The sequence below is a fragment of the Chelonoidis abingdonii genome, chromosome 1 (assembly GCF_003597395.2).
Source record: "Chelonoidis abingdonii isolate Lonesome George chromosome 1, CheloAbing_2.0, whole genome shotgun sequence".
Classification (NCBI taxonomy): Eukaryota; Metazoa; Chordata; order Testudines; family Testudinidae; genus Chelonoidis; species Chelonoidis abingdonii.
Window position 1 is genome coordinate 50012874 of NC_133769.1, and position 20129 is coordinate 50033002.

Sequence of the window (20129 nt, forward strand, 5' to 3'; positions counted from 1 at the left end):
AAAAAGATAAGAAGATAGAATAACGTTTTTTCCGAGAGTGTGCATAATCAGGTAAAGAGACACTAGTCCTGCCGGACCGCGGCTGGTGGCAGGTCCAGTCCAGGACCCGGCACGTACACTGGCTCATGACAGCGCCCGGCTCGGAGGAGGGGCCGTTCGCCATAAGGCGGGCGTGGGAGAACTCGCACTACCCGCGTTCTGGCCGTCCTGGCCCTTGACATCGGGTTGGTCTCTTCATCGGGCGGACAGTGTCCTGGACGTTTGACAGGCCCGGCCTCTTTCCTGATGGGTCACAGGAAGATGGGCGAGCAGTGGGGTTTGGACGCCCGGGCATATCAGCAAAGCCGCAGGGCCTCAGCAGATTTCTCACCACGGCTCGCGCAAGCGTAGGCTTCGGAGGCACGTGGTGCAGGGATACAACGCCCCCACATCCCTGCAATGGAACAGTCTTCCACCTGCCCGAGACTGACGCTGCAGGTGCAAGAGAACGGTCATGCTCGACCGCACTACCCATTGCCGGTCTCCCATCATTCCTCGTTGGTGAACGCGGTGGCGGGGACGCAACCACGGTCCCCCCTGCTACGAATCAGGGCACAACCAGGATCGCCTCAGGCGCGTTGCATCAAACGAAGCATCAAGCTGGAGGTCTCCAAGGTTGCATGACCGGTCGTCAAGATATCTCGGTCATGAATGCGCCACGGGCCTACCCGTCATAAACATACAGCCAACCGCACACCATCTGGGCAGTCCAACGGCTTTCCGTTCCCACGTGCTGGGTTGGATGGCAATAATGGTCCCTCGAGGGAAGAGTACTGTTGTGCATCCAGCCCATCGTCCTCGTCGTCATCTTGTGAACGAGAGGGAACGGCATGGGCAGCGAAGCTCCGGCCAAAGTCAGGGAGGCGCGACGTATGGACTCTCGGTCGTAAGGCTACTCCTGCGGGTGTTAAGCTGGCGGGTTTCGAACAACAAGCCTGCTCAAGCCGCTACTCAATAAACCTGGGGGCGGCTGATAATTTATGGGAGCTTCTCCCACAAATTGCTCGCAAGAGTTCGCAGGCCTACTGGACAAATGCAGAAGGGTCGCGCGCACTTCGTGAGGGGTCGTTGGACGCAGCAGACTCAGCGCTCAGGACTCTCGCCTCCGCGGGGAGTCACATGCACGCCTCTCCTGGCTACAGGTTCTGGTTTCTCGGAACAGAAACATATAGGCCGTCCGTTTGCGGGTCAGGGCTGTTTTTGACAAGACAGACCCGCCTACAAAGTCTCAAGGCTAATAGGGTCATTATGCGTGCGCCTAGGGATGCATCACGCAGAAAACACAGCGTCGACCGTTTCAGGGGCCGAACAACAACCGCGCGGAGGCCCTTCCGCACCCAGGCAGGCGACTTTGCCAGAGACCAACAGAAATGGCGGCCGAGACGGGCGCAACGGGGACAAGGGTGGCCAATCGGTCTTCCAAGCCGTCCCGGTCGAAGCCGTCTTAAGTGCGCCGGGCGCTGTAAATTCTTTCGTGGATATCTCTCCTTCCAACCGTCCTCGTTCTCTCCACGGGGTGCAGCTTACTGCAGATCGTTGGGCTCTCCCACCTGCGCTTGGGTACCATCTGCAGTTTGCTTCGTTCCGCCCTCTCCGCCCCTTCCGCGTCCCTCTTCAGGGAACTCACGACAATCCTCTCCAGAGTGCACGCTCTGACAAAGCGGGGGGCCTGTAGAGGAGTGCCGGAGGACGAGACGGGCAGGGGGTTCTACTCCATACTTTCTGATCCCATAGAGCCAAGGGAGGTCTCCGAACCCATCCATCACGCACTTCACAGATACCTACTCAATTGAAGTTCGCAGGTTCTTGGGACCATTATTCTTCCTGGATCCGGAGACTGGTAGCACGCCTCGAACATGCAGGACGCCTATTTCATATATCACTTTCCGCCCCATCGAGGTCCTTCGCTTCATTGTCGGGGCCCGGCCTATCCAATTCCGGTCTTCCGTTCGATCTCCAACGGCCGAGAGGTTTACAATGCAATGGCGAGTTCGCGCTTTCTTTCGCGCGTGGGTACAGGTCCTCTACTCGAAGACTGGATCGGGGACCTTCACAGGATCGAGTCGGGGAGCACGTCCAGTGTTCAGCCTTTTCAGTCCGGGCTGTTTGCAATGCGGAGAAGTCCACCTATCCACCAGATGGATAGAGTTTATGGAGCCGTCTAAGCTACTAAGCAGGCGGTCCGTCCCTTCGGCGGTCCATCGCTGTCAGCCATATTCCCAGGCTACAGTCAGCACTCTGACCTCCCTTGCGCACTTGCCGAACGCTGGGGGGAGCACATGGCATGCTGCACTTTGCCGGCGCACGCCCGACTCCGCCTTCCGGCCCCTGCAAACCTGCCTATCCATCCACTCGTGGTGGGGGGGGCCAGGCGCTCCGTTGACACGGTGGTCACTGATTCCCAAGTCGTCTCCTCTCTCATCCAATTGGCTAGATAGCGTCTATGTGCGGGGCTCCCATTTATCAGCCCAGCCCTCGCGTCCTTACGACGATGCATCAGACTTGGATGGGGGCTCACCTAGGGACCTCAGGCCCAGGTCGCTGGTCTCTCCGGCTGCCCTCCATATAACAGCCACGGGGTTGAGAGCGGTCCACCTGGTTGTCGCGCGTTCAGTCGTCAGATCCAGGGCCGGGCTGTGTTTCAGTCTTTATCGAACAAACAACGGGGTATACAACTATGTGACAAGAAGGGCGGAACGAATCTCCTCCTCTTGTCAGGAGCAATGATACTTGGGACTTTTGCATAGCACTCGGTTCACCTGATCGTCGATTGACCGGGCTCGAATACCCTGGGGACACTCAGCGGTTCCTTTCAGCTCCCACGATGGCTCCTCGCCGGAGTCGCCTGCTCTCTTCCGGCGGTGGGGGCATACCCAATGGACCTCTTTGCAACAACGCGAGGAACAGGAAGTGCCGAAGTTCTGCTCTATTTCCGGGCCGTGAGCCGGGCTAAGACAGACGCCTTCAATTCCTGGGCACGCAATTCTTCTTTCCCTATGCGGTTTTCCTCCCATTCCCGTAGTGGCCCACAGGTCTTCTGAAGGCGCGCAGGGACAGGCCATGATCTGATCGCTCCGTCATTGCCGTGCAGCATTGGACTCTCTATGCTGACCTGTCGGTAGTTCGACTCCGTCCCTGCCCTTCACCTGGACCTGATCACGCAGACCACGGGGTCTGTCACCCGCACTCTCCAGTCGCTGCACCTCTCAGCGTGGCTCCTGAGTAGGCTACCCGGTCGAGGTTACATTGCTCTTCCCCAGTGATGCAGGTACTTCTGGGAAGTAGAAAACATTACAAGGGTGACATACGTAGCCAATGAAACGTTTACGTGCTGGTGCACGGGACGCGCCTTCCATCCCACGATGTTCATCACAGTGGTTTTAGATTACCTTTGTCGCGTCAAGGAAAGGCTGGCCTTCCCTCTCCTGTTCCTTAGCGGCCATTCTCCACCTTCACCATGGGAGTGACGGTCCGCTCGGTCTTCGCACCCAGGTGTCAGTTCTCAAGGGGCTGGAGCGCTTTACCAGTCCGCAACCTCAGCCCCTTCCTGGATTCACTCTGGTGTGTCCCATCTAGCTCCCCCGTTGAGTCCGCTGGCTATGTGATCCTCCTCTACTTTTCCTGGGAAGACGGCATTCCTGAGTGGCGATCATTCCGCTCGGCGCGTTATCAGAGGCTGCGCGCCCTCGTCGTAGATTCCCGTATCGTGTTCATTCGGGACAGGGTGCAACTGAGGCCGCATCCGCCATTTCTTCCAAGGTCATCCTCGGCCTTTCATTGCAACTAGGAATATTCCTACTGTCTCTCCCAAAACCGCACGTGTGTCTCGCAAGGATGAAAGTTACCACTCCTTAGAAGCGCGAGAGCGCTCAGCCTTATAATAAGCGAAGCCAAACATTCGTTAAGTCCACCAGCTCTGTCGCCATTGTGAGTGATTTAAGGGTTACCAGCTCCTTCAGAGGACTCCTCACTGGGTGACTCCTGATACGGCCTGTTACACTGATCTCCCTCCGGGCAAGAGAGTAACGGCGCACTCCAGAGCCCAGGCGTCATCGACGGCGTTCCTTGCCGAGACCCATCCAGGAGAGTTGTCAGGGCAGCACCTGGTCCTCCGTTGCACACCTTGCTATCCCATACTGCCGTGTCCAGCAGTCAGGGATGATGCGCTTCACGGCTCTCTGGTGTTACCGCACTGTGACTCCTCACTGCCGACCCCACCGCCTAGAGTAATGGCTGGGAATCACTACTGGAAGGATAGAGTCAAGCAGCGAAAAGAAAACACGGTTACTCACCTTTGTAACTGTTGTTCTTCGAGATGTGTTGCTCATATCCATTCCACACCCGCCCTCCTTCCCCACTGTCGGAGTAGCCGGCAAGAAGGAACTGAGGAGCGGGCGGGCCGGCAGGGGTATATATCACCCGCCATGGCGGCGCCACTCTAGGGGGCGACCTGCCGGTCCACTGGAGTTGCTAGGGTAAAAGTTCTCCGACGAACGTGCACGCGCGGCGCGTACACCTACTGGAATGGATATGAGCAACACATCTCGAAGAACAACAGTTACAAAGGTGAGTAACCGTGTTTTGTTCTTATTGACTGTTTATTAGACTTGGGCAGAAAATGTTTTGTTTCCATAAACTTTTTTTTTGAGAAATCCGCCCTTTTCCATGGACACTTCCATTTTGACAACAACAAAAAGAATTTTTTTTCTCATCAGAGAAATATTTCAAATGAAAAAAATTCATCCAGCTCTGCTATTTATATTGCAGATTGCAGCACCATTGTGCTATGTACTGTACAAGCAGATGCAAAGCATTGGGGTGAAATTCAGAGTCCATTAAAGTCAATAGCAAGACTTACATTGACTTCAATGGGACCAGATTTCACCCATGATTCCTGTTCCACAAAAGTTACAATTTAAGGGTCAGATTGCACCTGGCTCCTAACACGGTCACATAGGGCAGTAAGGAGAAGTAAGTCCCCATGGCCATGTTACAGATCCCTGCACTGTGGGTTTGGGCAAGGGAGGGGAAAAGAGCAGGGACTATTCCTCTTGTACTTTCCACTTCAAGTAGGCCCCTCTTCATCAAGGCTCTAGCCAGCAGAACTGAGCTGGTCCAAAAGAGAAGGAACATACAACTGGTAAAGGGCTATAGCGAATGACGTCTTCACAGGAGCAAAGGTGTGGAAGCCGGGGAGAAATTGTGACTTCCTCCTGGGGGTTCCTCCTGAGGCAGCACAGCTTTGTTATGCTCCATCCACTGTGGAAAGCTTCAATCTAGCCCTAAAACAATTGACATATGGGGGAGAGGTGAGGGAAGAGGGATGCATTCAAATGCATACAATGTTAATATATATTTGCAATTTTAAAAATTATTTTCATGGGTTGGATTAAACACTGTTGAAACTGGTGGGTGCAACAGCTCTCTTTCATTTAAAGTAGTGGTAAGATACCATTCAGCTCCTTTATAGAACCAGCTAGCTGAAACAGCACCAGCCTCCACCCAAAAAACAGGCATATATATGCAAGGCACATGGAGGCAGAGGGGGTTTACTAAGTATTGTTCTACTAACAGGGCATATGTGTGCAAGAGAAAAAGCAGCAAAAAATCCACCACAGAAGCAGACCAAGAGAAGAAGCAGAAAGCCAAAGATGACACAGCCTGGACAAACACTGGGAGATGGCCATGAGGGGGGAAAAAAAAGACTAGAGAGAGATTTTGCAAATGACTGTTGTCTGAACGAGTCTTCAAACTGCAGGCAAAGAACTCTATCCTGTTTGATTCCTACTGTGTCCAGAGACACAGAACTTTGCATATTCCTGACTCCAACAATTTCTCCTAAACCTATTAGCCAAGATGGCCAGGGATGCAACTCCTTGTTCTGGGTATCGGTAGCCTTTGATTGCCAGAAGCTGGGAATCACTCTGATTGCCTATTCTGTTCACTCCCTCCGAAGCACCCAGCACTGGCCACTGTCAGAAGACAGGATATTGGACTACACACACCATTGGTCTGAGCCACTAAAGCCATTCTTATGTCCTCCTAACAGAAACAACTCATAGGACCCCATATTTTGACAACTGCTCTGATCAAATGCTATTATACATAAACGTAAGTATCAGCTATCCCCATCTGCTGCTCAACTCAGCCAGGATTAAATTGGCTGATTTCTTAGAGGCATCTGAGTGTTAAAGAAGGATATAAAAGAATAGAGGGTGATAGCCTATTTATTACCTCTCAAAAGATATGAAGCAGCTGCTGCACATTGTTTAAAATATCTCTAAATATGTATTTTACCCAAATACATATTTCCCAAGATTATGTCTTTATTTATTTATAGAAAAAATTACAACTAATTATTTACCCACAAAAGACCTAACTACTGGAGCCAATAGGGCTTGATGGTGGAGGGGTTGCCCAAAATTTTCAGCACCGAATGAGAGCTGTTGGACCCAAACCTGCAAACCACTTCTGAGTGAGCAAAACTCAATGAGTTAAAGTCAAGTTTTAACCTTTCTGCTCTAACAGAGTCAATGAGTCATTAGGGGAGAACTGTGGTGAGGAGAAAGCAGACCAAGACAGACTCTGAATTAGAGCCCTGTGCGGGGACTATTTTTTTAATCCTGCTCCTGCCCCACAATACCCACTCCCACCTGCTCCTGCACTGTTACCCCATTCCCACCTGTAAAAACATTAGATCCCGCAAGATCCTCATACACGGAATTCAGACACAATTTTTATCATTAAAAGAATAAAAAATACCTTGGCTCCTGTTATAACAGACATCACATCTATTTCTAATCCTCACTTAAATTTAAGTATTAAAACCTTTATTGTTTTTTTAAAAAAAACTTGCTTTACATTGCTAAAATTCTATTTATGACAAACTGACAAGAGATTTAATGTTTTCCCACAAATTACCACAGTTGGGGTTTTTTTTGCCCATCAAAGTACATTTGACCCGCTCCTACTATTATGCAGTGGGTGGGATCCTAGTCCCGTTGCAGGGCTCTACTCTGGACTCAGCCATGCACAGTATGTTTCAGGAACCCCACACTTTGGACAATGTGACAATTAGTTTAAAACAGTCATGGTGCACAATGAGCACAGAACCCATCAGGCTTGGTTCTCCCACTCCCAGAGAGTTGTTTCAAATGAACATTGTTTGAAGGAATTCAAATGCCCATAAAATATATTAAATAAATAAAATAAGTATAATATATATTAAAAAAGTGAAAAGTTTCTGTATGTTTTTTTCAAGTGACTTTCTAGTGACAGCCAAAATTATGGTTTCAGCTATTTATTTTTTTGGAACAATTACAATTTGGCAACCATAGCCCCAGTGGAACACTGGAAGAACATACTATGGATCATTAGTATTTGTCTTCAGCCAAAAGCTAAGTGTGAGAAATGCGAAACTTACAATGAGTTACTATATCAATAAAAGATAGTCACCTAAATCTGTCTTGGATTTACAAGTGTGCAACCTTAATAAGCTCAGTTAGGTTTTGGGCGTGTAACCAAGGGCATAAGTTGGCCCCTATACTTTGTCATCAGCTCCAAATGAACAGTTATTTTGTAAAAATAAGTACTACATCCTGTCCAAAAAAGCAAACTCATGGGATAGCTTGTAACTATCATTTTAGATTATGAAGAAAAGTTTGGTCAACACACAGGGGAAGGTTTAGTTCCAGCAAACACACACAAACAGGAAATCTCTCCACAGTAAGAAGGTGTTTTTCTTTACACAATAGAATTTAAAGATGTGTCATCATGTAGTTTAAAACAAAAATGGCTATTGCTAAGTAAGTTCACCCTTTCCAGTAGGTTATGAGTATACTAGATTTACAGTACATTTCAAAACCTGTTAGAACTTGCATGGATGGCAAACAAACACAAACAAATGAAACCTGTCTTAGTCTGTGCATGGTTTTTAATCAGTAAGCATGTCAAGCTTTGGGGGGGAATCAATTTTCAGAAGGCAAATGGTAACAACTGCAGATTTAATCAAATTGCATCTGCAATCCTTTACTATTCTCAATATGTTTGAAATGATGTAGCTCCGTGGTAAAAAATGAATTTCAATAAATGTCATATATTTAGTTATCTGCCTTATTTTTTTAAATTTACCAAGCTAGATCACTGATCCTCAGCAGAAATTATGCCAGCATATGTCAAAAGGAGTTGGATGCTGTTTAGTAGGATAGGCATTAATATGAAGGAGCTATAGTAGAGAAGAGTGACTAAGATATGAATCTTTATTTGTACCTTACCATACAGGAAAAAAAATTATGCAGACATAGCTCATAAGACAAGAATTGCAGCTGTGGCATACACAGCAGAATGCTGCTGGGAATCAAATACCACAATGATGGGCATGGTATAAGAACCTGAATAAACTAGTAATTCTTTGAAGGCACAACATTTAAGTATTTTTCATTTCACATAAGGTTTCATCTGAATTTGATGAATTCAAGGATTGCCTCCCCTACAAAAAAAAATCTATTTCATGTTGATTTCCCTAGGGCTAATAGAAGAAGCTGCATCATACAACCGTAAAACTTGCTTCAAAGGCTCTCTGTTGACGTTCTTCTGCAACTATTATATATCACAGCAGTTCTCAAACTGTCGGTCGGGACCCCATTTTAGTGGGGTTGCCAGTGCTGGCTTAGACTTGCTGGTACCCAGGGCCAAGGTTGAAGCCTGAGCCCCACCACCTGGGGCCAAAGCCTGAGGGCTTCAGCCCTGTGTAGGGGGGCTTAGGTTACAGGCCCCCTGCCTGGGGTTGAAGCCCTTGGGTTTCAGTTTGCCCCCCCACCCCCCGTCCGCCTGCACAGAGCGGAAGGGCTTAGGCTTTGGCCCCCCATCCTGGGCCATGGGGCTCGGGTTGGCTCAGGCTTCGGTCCCTCCTCCTGGTAGGGTGACCATATGTCCCAATTTTATAGGGACAGTCCCGATTTTTGGGTCTTTTTCTTATATAGGCTCCTTTTACCCCCAAACCTGTCCTGATTTTTCACATTTGCCCTCTGGTCACCCTACCTTCTGGGGTTGTGTAGTAATTTTTGTTGTCAGAAAAGGGTCACAGTGCAATGAAGTTTGAGAACTCCCGACATCAGTATGTTATGAAAACCATTGTCACTGAAATCTTTTAGCAAAATTGTACACTACCAACTCCTGGGGGAATTCTGTGCCAAAAATTTTAAAATTTTGCGCACAATATTTTAAAATTCTGCAAAATTCTGCATATTTTTTGGTCAAAATAATGTAATATAATCCATCTGGTTTCAATTATTTTTGTAATTTATCTAAACTACAATACAATGGATGGAGAATGGGAGTGGGGAGCACTGGAGAAATCACTAACCCCTCTCTGCCTAATAGTAACTAGTATTGAGCCTTTACTTCTAATTATTAGTCAACAAATATATGCAGCCATATGCTTAGTGTTACATCATAGGCAAATGAAGAGCAAGTGAGGGCTGTGGACTCAAACTCACAATTTATACTGGCTACTGACCATCTCCAAAAAAGATCAGTAGCAAACAGTTCATGGAGCACATTTTGATAGGAAATTTTTTCATTCCAAAAATTTAGACCAGTTCTAATCACTAAAGCACCATAAGCATTTAAGGCCATACTGTCCTTTACAGTAAGGCTCCTTTACATCACTCTGGCAATGTAAAAGGAGTGTAAAATGTAAATGTAAAATTAAAAAAAAAACTTTACACCTGTTTTATACTCCTGGAGGAATTCGATAAAAACAATGGGAACAATTCACTAAGCAGGCAGGCTGCTACATTCTCGTGTGCCTGAGGGAACAGAGTCTGCCCCATGTCTCCCTCTTGAGAAACACCCCAAAGCCTTGCCCCTCCACGTTGAGCATGCCACAACAGCAATTGAGAGGGGCAAAGTGTCTCTCTCACATGCATGACTACCCTGACCCCCTGCCAGTAGTGATTTACATCTCTACTGGCTGCCGTGGGTGTTCAAACCAACCTGCCTGAACTGTCGGGAAGTGGGCGCATGACCAATCTTGTGGTTTCCCTTTGCTTCCCCATCAGTAGTCATTTTTCTGCTGGGAAGCAAAGAAATCTGCTGGGGACATTAATTCTGTGCACGCGCAGTGATGCAGAATTCCCTCAGGAGTAACTACCAAGTGCCTCAAATTCTCTTGTTTCAGTTTCATGTCTCAACCCAAATATCTGTGCAAACAGTACCCACCTGATTCAAAGCCCATAGGAGTCAACAGGATAGACTGCAATGGGCTTTGTATCAGGTACTATCTGATCACATCAGATGGCATAACAATATCATAGTGTAGTTCAAAAACAAAACAAGAAATGGCCTTCAATCTCCTTGAGCAATATTCATCCTTAAAACAACACCTTTTCCTTCACTGGCATTACACCCTGGATGAATCTGGCCCAAAACCTTTACCTTTTATTTTATATTAGAAACACTGGAAAAACATTCTATCTTCCTGTATGACATAATAGTATTCCTGAAGGCAAATAGCTTGGCAATTTGGGAGGTTTGTTAATGCTAAAGGAAACAAGTTAGCACACATACCATGTGTGTGAATGCTTTTAGAAATTACATCGCAACCCTGATTAGATTTCCTAAAAGGTATTTGAAACAAAGAAAGCAAACAAAGCTAGCGATTCTAAGAGTAATGAGCATTTGTGGGATTTCAAACAGCTCTACATACAACAGGCCCAATGTTCTGGGGAAAAGAGGTCACCTAATTATTCCTTTCTTTAAGGCCCTGTCTACACTACATATCCCCTGGGTGACAAAACTGCTTTAAAAATGGTTTCTCCTAATACGCCTGTGTTAGCTGCTGTGGATGAGGTATAGATTTGTTAAAACCATTGTTAAGATAAATATACCTTAACAAAACAGAACTCTGATGGTTTGGCTGCACTGCATTGGGCAGGCCATGTAGATCGACACTTTACACAGTGGTCAGCTCATTTCCACAGGGGTTCACTCCGTGTGGGAGTGGAGAGATTTTGGTAAACTAGGGAACTAGAAAGAGCATGGCTATAATCTGCAAACCGTGAATTCAATGGCTACAAACTGTATGAAGGAGGGAATCATAGACTGTAGCAATTACAGACAAAATGCTCAAGATGATGGCTCCACCGACTGGTAATGGGCTGTTCAACATTCGGTCTCTGTGCCAATGCTTCAAATGAAGCCCAAAGAGGCTATAAGTGTGGGAAACCGGGTCATATGGGTTTCATGAACTAAAGCTAGAGGAGCTGGTTTGCAGACAAGAAACCCATATGCATTTGTTCAGAGTGTCAGGTGGCAAATATCCCTGAGAATTCCCTGCTCTCTTCCCTCCCTGCCAACACACCTTGGAATTGGGATTCTTAAGGCTCCTTGGGGCCAGTGTTTTGTGTCTTCATCCTGGTATCCTCAAAGGATACCTGGTGACTGCTCTTTTATCTCCCCATTTTATCATTGGTATTATTAATATTTATTATGTGTATTACTATTGTGCCCAGAGATCTCAAGCAGGATCCCATTGTGCTAGGCACTGTACAAACACGTGAAGACACTGTGTCTGTCCCAACGTGCTCTCTTGAGTGAGTAGAGTTAAGATAGGTGCCTACTACACAGGGGTGTTGGGTCCTGAGAGAGACCTCAGAATTCCTTGTGTGGACACTGCCCTGGAGTCTGCACTGAAGCTAAGGAAGCCCAGATTTCTGAGGTATCTTTCAGGCATCAGGTTCCCTCAGCTGCTGTGGATTCAGGCATGTTTACAGCTGCGAGTTGGATGGGGTGATCTCCAGAATGTCTTTACTCTGATTTGGGGTCCAGCAGACTGAAGAGGCCATCCCCTTTCCCCTCTGAGATAAACAATGTGGAACAGCCACCTGGCGGATCATAGAAGGATGAGGAAAAGATACTTGACCCCCCAACAGCACTGGACACAGTAGATGGAGGTTGCAGGTCGCCATTGCAAGCCCCCAGAAGATTGCAAATGAAGGACTGGTCTCAGAGCCAGCAGGGAGGGGGAAAGAGGATGTTAGGGACTTGTAGACTTGGTGAGGTAAGAGGCCAAAATTTGCTAACAATTCTCTGTTCATGAACCTCTCAATGAACCTGTGCTAAATTTTGGGTTTCTAATTGGCTTAAGTCTTAATTACTCTGTTTCCCATTGCATTATCATCAACTGTAAGCCACAGGCTGGCTTCAGAACAACCTTTGTAAAGAAAGAAATCCTCTAATAAGAACATCTGTAGTTGTGTGTCAAGAGAAACAAGTGTTATGGAATGGTCATTAATTCTGAAAAACACTAAGACAAAAAACAAGACAAAACTTCTGCAACCCTCTGGAAATGGATTTTGATGTGAATTTAAGAGGGACTGTTATACATAACTAATTTGGTGTATTTACCTTTCTTCAAATTATCAGTTGTGTACTAAATGACCTGTATTACAAATTATCTATGGCTACAGAAGGTTTAGGGAGGTAATGAGTAGTTATTCTCTCAGGTTATTTTGTTTTTAATGTGTGACTCTTGCAAAACAGCAGCGTTGTGGTCTTTATTGGATAACACACAGTGTAAATATTAGCTGCAAATATTTAAACATCTCTTATAGAGAAGTGGGACATTTTGTACCTTGCCTAAGTATGATTTTGTGTCTTTCGAATCTCAGAAATGATTCCCACCTATTTCTGCTTGCCAGCAATGCAAAAGGACATTTTGAATGAGATATCTCAAAAGCAAATGAATTACTGCAATATGCAAAGGTTTATTGGGAAAACTGAAAACATCCATATATTGCAGCTTCTCAAAGTAAATCCTGTAGATTATAAATGCAAAAAATCCCAAAGAACTGCATAGTTATTAAAGTGTTTGTATTATTTAAATATTATTCAACATTTTAGGGGGTGAGGATTAACCTAAATACTTACAGTTTCTAGAACATACATAAATATTTATAAAGAAGAGACCATCTAACTTAATGTTGATATGGGCACACTACTAAAGTTTCATTACAGAGTGTAAATTATTCCTAATTGTGGACAAATTGTATTTTTTAAATAAAAAATTTACAATACAATAGCAAGAAATATTTGAAATACACCAGACATGTAAAGTACATAACCTGGTAATCTGGAAGATAAATGCTTTAACAAAAAAAAAAAAGTATACTTAATGGAAGCTGATTGACTATGCAAGAATTTATCAATAGCCAAATATTTAAAACAATTTTTTTCTAAATTGCACTTTCAAGTTAAATTTGACAAAACTGTCTGAATAATCCAAAGCCTTTGACTTCATTTACATTTCTGCACCTCTTATGTCCCAACAGCACAGCTAATGGTCCACATGATCATATCAAATAGATAGTCACAAAGAGAAAGTGTAACAGTTGACAAGAAAAATAGTACATAAGATACATGTTAAAAGCAACATACGTATGGTAGGTGGCTGGCTCCTAGGGACTGAAATACAAGCCTAAATATTGTGTTATACAATGTGATGATTCTTACAACATTTCTGGACAGTCCTTTGTAAGTGTGGCATTTTCTTTCTAATGCCGCTTGGAACAATTACTCTAGTAGTAATTGACCAGGGTATCTTAAAAATGAAAAAGAATATAGATAATCATCTGATGAAAGTTTAGAAGAACTGACATGATTCTATCAAAATTAGACTCTGTGACACTCCACACACACAGGAGGGTGGTAAAGGGTTTTATTATTACATCTCAAACCCAGGAAATTTCCAGCCGCTAAAGCAGCGATTCCTGTAAAATAAAACAGGAGTGCCGAAGACACCGGAGTGGAGTGACGTTTCCCTTGGCTGGAATTAACCTGAACCCCTTAACTGTCTCCCACCCCACGGCGGTGCCACATGCATACAGTACCTGTCTGCTAAAGCCAACGGCGCGGTATTCCAGCCGGGGTCCGCTCTGGGGGTTCTAGCAGGACACCAACGCCTCCCGCTACATTGCCAAGCAGCGGGGTCATCCCATTGGGAACGCGCGAGCGCAGAAGCCGCCCAGGAGGCGCGGCGCTCAGGACAGCAGCAGAGGTTCACGTGCACCTGCAGGGAGGGCGAGGCGCTCCCCTTCCAGCGCTGAAGGGTGCGAGGGCTCCTCGCGGCTAAGCCGCCACTTGGCCGGTTCCCCGGCGCCGCAGTCAGGCTGAGTCAGATCGTGGTTGTTATTGTCAGAGTAGATGGTTGTAAGCGCCGCACCCCCTCTTCATTCACCACCTCCCCCTGCCCTCGGCAGAGTCACTCACTCCGGAGTCATGCAGGCTCGCTCCCCTTGCGCTCGCCCGGAGCACTCCCCCTGACTCAGCCCCAGGAGCGTGCCGCCCGCCCCCTGCTGTCCCCGGGCTTACTGACAGCTACAAGTGCACTAACCCCTCCCCCCGCCCCCCAGCCGCGGGCTCGAGTCCACGGCCACAGCCAGCGGGATCGCACGAGTTTGGGGCCAGATCCTCCAGTCCTCGCTCCTGCTGAGAGCGGCGGGATCCGGCCCCTTGCCCGCCCCTGGGGCACTGAGGCTCCAGCTTGGGGAGCCGGGCGCGGGGATCCCCCTCCCTCCCACCGCCGGGTGGCTGGACAGGCCGGTCCCGGCACTCTCAGTTTGTACCTTCAGCGGGCGGGGAAGCCGAGGCAGCAGCTCCGCATCTGGGTCCTCGACTCCCGCGCTGCGCTCCCGCCACCTGGAGGCAAAGTCGCTGCGGGGGGGCGGGCCGGCCAGCGCAGCCCTGCTGCTCCCCAAGGCACCTGGAGGCGCCTCTCCCGCTCCTATGGGGGCTCCCAGCGGTAAATCAGCGGCTGGCCTCGCTCCCCAGTGCCCCGCCCCGCCTTGCGCGGTCCTGACCTGCGGTGACTCACCGCCTGCCTCGCAGGGACCCGGGAGGGCGGAGGGAGCGGCCCTTCCCCCTTTCTCGGGGGTGCGGCCGGTGGCCGGGCTGCGCTGCCCACGCGGAGGGTCACCCGGCCCACAGCTCCGCGCCCCAACTTTCCAGGTGAACTGGGGAGTTTCCCGGGACCTTCCCCCCCACCAGTTGGGTCAGCAGCCCAGGGACTAAGCCTAGGCGGGCTCGGAGCTGCGGCCGGGGGACGGGCCGCCGAGCAGCGGCGAGCCCAACTCAGCGGGGACAACAAGCGTGGCATTGGCTCGGGGAGCGGACGAGGGAGGTCTGGGGGTGGGGATCCAAACTAGCCAGCCCCGCAGAGCCCCAGTGGCCTTTTGGGTCCTGACACCCATCGCGATCCTCCACCCACCCAGCCCTTTGCCGCTGTTTGCCTCTCCCTCGTTGTGTAACTGCCCCAGGCATAGCCGGGGGACTGGCCTTCCCCCGAAGAGCCACGCACCGCACAGAGTACACTGGAAAGAGCTAAACTGCCTTCCCTTTCCTCATCCCTAACCCTGAGAATGCACCCAGCTCCCAGCGGCAGCTGCGGAGCCTCCACTGAACTCATTGATCTGGCTCCTGCAAGCCCATCGGGAGAGACTTGCAGGATCCAGCCCTTAGGTGGTCCCTCTAAGGCTGGAAGATAAAACGTGTTCAGACAGAGATGTGCTATTTAGGCTGCCTTTAAAAAATCGGATTTAAAAGCAGATCTTCTCCCGTGTTACTACCCGAAAGTATTGGTTCCAGAAGAAATATTAACTTCTCATCCAGTAACTCAGTGCCAGTGTGCCCGCCCTGCTGTTCTACAGCATAAATCAGGCAGCCCTGAAAACCGAATCGGTCCACAGTCTCTCTACTGGGTGTGTCAGAGGTGGGAATTGTATTGTGAACATCTGCCCTCTAGGAAATGGATTTAAATAATCCCACATAGATAATCAAATAGCCATCTATCAGTAAAGGTGCCTATGTGAGTTGCAAGGGATACTAAGTGCTCAGATACCAAGTACTGGGAATTTATCTTCAGAACATCTCTGTAAGATAGGTATCCTCTCCATTTGTACAGATTGGAAATTGAGGGTATGTCTACACCTTAATGTAAGCCCATGGTTTGAACTCACTCTCAACTAACCATCCTTCCCATCTACACACAAATTGTGCTAACTCAGGGTTCCTAGGAGACCACAGGAGTGGAGGGGCTGAGCCTGAGTGAAGATGGGACCCAGGCTTCAAGCCTTATGGCTTTGCACTGTAGACAGAGCCCCACTGGATTTGTGCTTTGGGAGTCTACTAGAAATATTCCATACTCCCAGGCACTGACTTTTTTTGTCCACTTTACAGTCACATGTGGTGGACAGTCAAGTTTTCCCATACTGCACCATGAATAAAGAGCTAGAGCAGCTATGGTTTGGGAATGTGCTAGAAAGTGTGAGATATACAGGGCTTAAATTCAGTTGGAGCTGTCTGGAGCAGAGCTCTGGTAAATATTTTCTGATTCCAACCCGATTCTGTTGGTTTTCAACTGGGGGTCTTCAGCCCTCTGAGGGTCTGCAGGCTGGTTTCTGGGGGTGCATAGGGCTCCACAGCTGAAGCCTGGAGCCCTGAGCTACAGGGTGTCCCCCAGTGGCCCTGAAGCCCTAAGCGGGGCAGGGGACTGGGAGCTCAAGGAAATACTCTATGAGAATTTAAGCCTTGGAGATATGAGTAGTTGGATTGGGGCTTGCATAATACTTGAGCACCAGGTTGGGAGCCAGAGTTCAAAAATTCCTATCCTGGGGTTACAAATGGTTGTAGATGCTCACACCCTGTGTTAACGAACCCAGGATCTGCTATCTTGAGTTTACTAGTCCTGGGCTTACATTGCAGTGTAGGCATACCCTGAGAGATTAAGGTCCAGTTAGCTTTGCAACACTTGACTTTTAGGTGTCTACAAAAATCACTGCAATAACAGTCTGACCCACAAAGCCTAGAGGCATTCCCTCATAACCTTTAGCCCAGTGGTTATTTTAAAAAAGCCTTCGGCCAGCCTACCGCTAATATGCATCATCATCACTTTCACAATTTGCTTGTGTGTCTGTGTTTTATACTAACTTGTTGGCTTTAGTGAGAGACATCTAACCTAGATGGGAAATGATTCATTGCCAAAAGCAAATGTGTCATCAAACCAGAATTTTACCCTTTTTATTTTATCTGTTTAATTTGTGGAATCTCATTCTATAATATCTTGCACTTCCAAAAATAACATAAAGAAGTTCATATGATTTTAATAAGGAAAGCTTACAATCCTATGGCTACCGGACAACTAAAAGATTATTTTTATTTGTTGTCTCATTATTTAATAAATGCTGACAAAGTGTATGGTGCTGTGCAAAACAAAAATAAAAACAGCCTTTGTCCCCTAAAACAAAATCAACACAAAGATATCATTTTGATTGATTCAGGGCCTGATATAATTTGTTTCACAGTCAATTGGAATCTTTCCATTGACTTCACTGGGCTTTGGATCAGGCCCTTATATCGTAACAAAATGTGATGAGGCCCTTCATTAGTGCTTAAAATACTAATACAGATTAAAGGCTCTAGTCTATTGCCTCTGAACAGGTACCAGCCTTCCAAGGACGATAGGGAGGTAGAACACATAAATGCCAGTCCCTGGAGGCATTCTGTGGTGTTCCCAGGCAGGCACAATGCTTCCGGGGTAGTGAAAAACATGATTTTAGGTGCCTTCTACTCCTTTGTGGAGTTGGAATATGTGCACCCCTCTGCCAACCAGTGTGGAAGACTCTCTTTTCCCCCTGCCCAATTCCCCTTGTGCTCCCATGCAGGACTGGTCATCATCCAGCACTAATAGGGCAGAAGTATAAACATATACATCAGACTTGGATAGATCCTTATTCTTTTTAAAAGGAAAAGGTAAAGAAAAAGGATTCAATCTAATGATCACCCACATGTAAGAAAGCACATCATATGTTCTTTATCTGCTCTCTAGTTCCTGATGCACCTGCTTTGGCTGAATAATAGCCAGCACCAGAACTGTTACTAATGTTATAGTCAGTGCTATTCTAAAGTTAACAAATGGATTGTCACCCAGCATAAAAAGGAGAAACAGCTGTTTCCTTTCCATTTTTTACCCTGCCGATGCCATGTTATTTTAGGTTAGCAGTATGAGACATGAGCTGCAGAACAATAGAATATCAACAGTTCCCAGATAGGTATTGATCCTAAAATCAGAGAGATGATTTATAAACACCTTAACTGGAGGCTTAAACCTCTTTCAGGAGAAAAAAATTAGGTAAGCAGGACCTCAGTTTGATTCCCATTTATTTCAAGTTCTTCTCATGACTTCACTTTTGCCATCTGTCCACAGCTTCACTTTGTAAAGAAGGCTTGTATAGATACGATGGTGTGGAGCATTTTGGAAGCTGACCCCACTTGACAAACAGTTCTATAGCTGGTGCAATCTATTCAAATAAAAGAAGAGGAGTGTACAAATTGTACTGTCAGAGAGTCCTGGCTATATGCTTTCCACCTGTACTTGCTTCAAGATAAAGGTAGGATGACCAAAGAACAGGATTTTAAGATTAGACAAATGACTCACAAGATATGAGTTTTCAAACTGATCTCTCCAGGGTCAAAGATGGAGAATGAAAATGCAAAAATATGTATTTCTGAGTTACTACTGCTACTTCTGTGTTACTACTGACACATAAGGGCCCAATTCAGCCACCCTTATTCATTCCAAGTAGTACTCATAGAATACAGTATTACATAACATAAGCAGAGCTGACAATATTGGGCCGTAAGTGCTTTTCTTGCCTTACTTCGTATTCTTACATTCCGTATTAGAAATTGGCTACGGACATTTGTATAAAAATATATCATACTATATCTCCTGCAGACAGAGGGCCTATGTGATGGGTTAGATCACAGAAACCCCCTTCGGGCTGCCAACTGATGTGTCAAGACTACTTCTGCCCCTGCTTTCCCTGCCAGCCTGGGACTCCAGCACCCTCTCTTGTTGAGCCAGACACGCCAGTCTGCTCCAACACGGACCCAGGGTCTGAACGACGTGCCCAAAAGCTGCAGACTTAACTGAAAGCAACTTAAGAAGTGTTCCTGTCTTTAACACTCAGATGCCCAACTCCCAATGGGGTCCAAACCTCAAATAAATCTGTTTTACCCTGTATAAATCATGATTTAAATCACTAGTCAGGAAGACTCAATTTAATCATGGTTTTCTACATGAAAGTGCATTCTTGTTGGTGGTTATAACCTTGGTACATATTCTTCAAAACTCAGAGATAGATGTAGGTTTCATTTTTAGAAGGTACACACTATACATTTTTAAACTGTGATTTATTTTGAAAACTTTTCAGATTAGTTTTACAACTGTATCAGAAAATGAATGATTGTTTGGTTATTTCATTTACCAAAGGTAATTGAAGCAGATGTTTATGAAGTCATTGGGAGGTGAACTATCTCCAATTCAAAGGTTAATCACTGATAGTTGGAGGATTTTCTTGCTATGCTGTAGTAGGAGGAGAACATCACCAGACACATTTAAATTGTCTTATTTAACTAAAACAACAACGTTAAGTATTCTGGATTTTTTTCTTCAACAGCAAACATGTAATATTTTAACAAAAGGAGCATATGTCCCTCACTTCTCACACTTATCTCCAGACTTCTTCTCCTTGTCCAGATCTATTCCGCCCTCAACAATCTTCTGTTCATTGAATTTATTGAAACTTTGCACTTTTAGAGAGAGGTAAGGGATTGACTCTGTGTACACAAATTTGCAGAGGGACAACAGGGTTGACGTCTGTTATTTCTCACTTCTATATATTATTTATTTATTTATTTAAAAACATTTTTGCTGTTAACAAGCATGTTAGCTCTGGAGACACAAATCCACAGTTTGAGAATTGCAAAACTAAGCATCTCTGATGGTATCTTCTGGACTGAGCATGGAGTCCCATTGGGTAGGTAGAAAGATTAACCTAAATAATCTGCACAGAAGCTTGTGGAACCCCATAAGATTGGGTCCCTAATCCATGAACTATTGGAACTCATTTACAAAACTTTTCTTAAACATTACATGAATATATTGTCTCATACTATAGAATTAGAATTTATAATCCCTATTCCATGATGAGATATCTTTGAGCTATAATGTATCTTAATTAAAACTATCTTTA

At 46.4% G+C, this 20129-nt stretch overlaps 1 protein-coding gene across 1 annotated transcript in view; it reads right to left on the bottom strand.

Annotated features, from left to right (window-relative positions):
* MET (MET proto-oncogene, receptor tyrosine kinase) overlaps positions 1 to 14706 on the bottom strand; it is a 134953-nt gene extending 120247 nt beyond the window's left edge. The window contains exon 1 of the mRNA XM_075065491.1: positions 14664 to 14706. The gene's annotated coding sequence lies outside the window, so the exon portion shown is untranslated. The remainder of the gene's footprint in view (positions 1 to 14663) is intronic.
* Between the last annotated feature and the right edge of the window lie 5423 nt (positions 14707 to 20129).